Source organism: Moschus berezovskii, chromosome 26 (assembly GCF_049115385.1).
Source record: "Moschus berezovskii isolate FMDL1 chromosome 26, NW_MosBer_1.0, whole genome shotgun sequence".
NCBI classification, from domain to species: Eukaryota; Metazoa; Chordata; class Mammalia; order Artiodactyla; family Moschidae; genus Moschus; species Moschus berezovskii.
Genome location: NC_142485.1, coordinates 38,006,071 through 38,008,642, shown reverse-complemented (window position 1 = coordinate 38,008,642; position 2,572 = coordinate 38,006,071).

Below are 2,572 nucleotides of genomic sequence, written 5' to 3'. Positions count from 1 at the left end.
TATTTATACTGTCCATAAAAGTGCCTCGCACACGCCTATTGGTCTGACAATATTCCGGGGGAGCGCCGGCAACACGTGCCGGGTTCTGAGACGCCTGACTTTCCGAGCTGGGTATAAGATGACGCTCCACCTCCCTGCTCTGAGTTTCAAAATCCAGGTACTGACGTTAATGTACAGAGTGTCTCCTTTTTGTTGTCTGTTGTTCAGTCTCTCAGTCGTGTCGGACTTTTTGCAACCCCATGGACTCTAGCCCTCCAGGCTCCTCTGTCCATGGGATTCTCCAGGCAAGAATATTCCAGTGGGTTGCCATTCCCTTCTCAGGGGGATCTTCCTGACCAAGGGATCGAACCCACCTGCTTTGTCAACTGAGCTATCTAGGCAGCTTAGTTTTGGGGGAGGAAATAATTGTCCTGAGCGTTTTGAAGACTTTGGGTAAGGGGTTCCTGGTGTGAATGTAAGCGAAACTCATGATACCAAGGTAAAATGAAGTCCATCACTTTAAACCTTTGAAATGTTCCTATTTGTAGAGTATGAGCTAAATTATCAAATAGTTCATGACTTGTGGATTTAATGACCACTCATCAAATTAGCCAATTATGTGGCTTCCATCATTGTCAGGGAAAAAAAATGTATAAGTGGACAGACTGGAAAGCCACAGAGTCATAACTTTAGGCTATTTATTCATCCACTGGACACGTTTTAAGCACCTGCTATGTGTCAAGCATTTAGCTGGATGCTGGAGCGGCAGAGAATGTCACAGCCACAAAGAACTCAGAGTCTAAAGGAGGAAAGAGAAATGAGATAAAATACACATGAGGACAGGGCAGCGTAAAGACGAAGGGTCTGATCCTGGCAGGAAAGAGTCCAAAGGCTTCCTGGAGGAGGCGCTGTATTCAGAGAATTTCAAGCAAACTGAAGTGCTTCATCTTTACTCTCGCAAACCAAGCAAAAACATATTTTTTAGGCTCACAATCTTTGTTAGTTCAGTTCAGTCACTCAGTTTTGTCCAACTCTTTGTGACCCCATGAACCGCAGCACGCCAGGCCTCCCTGTCCATCACCAGCTCCCAGAGTCCACCCAAACCCATGTCCATTGAGTCGGTGATGCCATCCAGGCATCTCATCCTCTGTCGTCCCCTTCTCCTCCTGCCCTCAATCTTTTCCAGCATCAGGGTCTTTTCACATGAGTCAGCTCTTTGCATCAGGTAGCCAAAGTATTGGAGTTTCAGCTTCAACATCAGTTAAACCCTATCTTATTTAGTTTTGAAGTAAAATACCACTATTTTAATCCTTAAGCAAGCTATATTTTAAAAAGCAAAATAGAGTAAATTATTAAGAACAGTAATGTAGAGTGTCAAGATTTCGGTATTTAAGTACAAAATGACATATCACACGGGGAGTTTATTTGTACATTTATATGACCTGGCTTGAAGCCTGTCCGTTGTTATTGCTTCCTGAGTCTTCTGAAAAGTTCCAAAATCACAAATAATAGCAAAGACATAAGAGAACAGAAGTGGCTCGTTTTGGAATAAAGAAGCGTATCAATATTGGGTTGTGCTGGGCAGTGTCGCAGGCTTTTTTATGCTGTGTGTTTTATCTGGTTGCACTGACGTGCACAAAACATCCCTAAGACAAAAGAGGTGTAGCTTTAAAATAAATGTGCCAACAAAGCAGACTTCTCCTTTCCCCAGGGCTTGAGTGGTTCCCAGAAAAGTAAATTAGTTCAATCCACAGCCCTCCTTATGGGAAAGCCCCCTGGTCTTGTTTTCAGAGGCAGAGAACTAGACTGAGTGGCTGTTCAGAGGCCCTTGTGGAGCATTCACATGTGCTTTGGGAAGCGATGAAAATGAACTGCAGGCTCTTGACGGTGGAGTAACTGACGGTGAGACTATGGAGGGTGACCCTCCTGCTAGTCTTCCCCCTGGCACGGGGAGACATGTGCCCGCACCGGGGAGGCGTGCCCGGGGACAGCTGGACCATCACAGCGCTCTGAGTCACCCGCACCCACTTCCGTGCTGTGAAATCAGAAATAAAACCCACCTGAGTCACGCCTCACTGTCTGCTCAGGTTTCACTGCCTCCTGTCTACCAGTAAGTGCTATTATAAATAATTATCTCCACATCAGCTCATCAGGGGACTGGATTCTTTGGGGCTGAGGAGCACTTTTATTTCGATAAGGCTGCTATCATTGGAACATTCTGTTTAACTCCCTACAGTTTTTGCTAGTAGGAAAATACTAACTCTCCAATATCTAGGACTTTATGTCCAGATGTCATGCTTCATTTTAATGAGTTCCTTGATTTCCCACCTTTCTTTTGTTAGTATAAACTCTCCTTTGGCAACTTTTACCATCTCTATTTCTATTAATCACTAAACAAAAATTAAGGCTAAATAGAAAAGCTCATAGTAAGTGAACTCATCAAATATAAACTAGATGTTGTATTTTTTACCTTATAGATCCTTCCAAGCAACACCATAAGTTATTTATTGATATTTTATTAGTATCTAAAGGACAAATGAAAAATATTGTGTACCTATTTTCCTGGCACTCATGTTTTCTTAAAAAATATTGA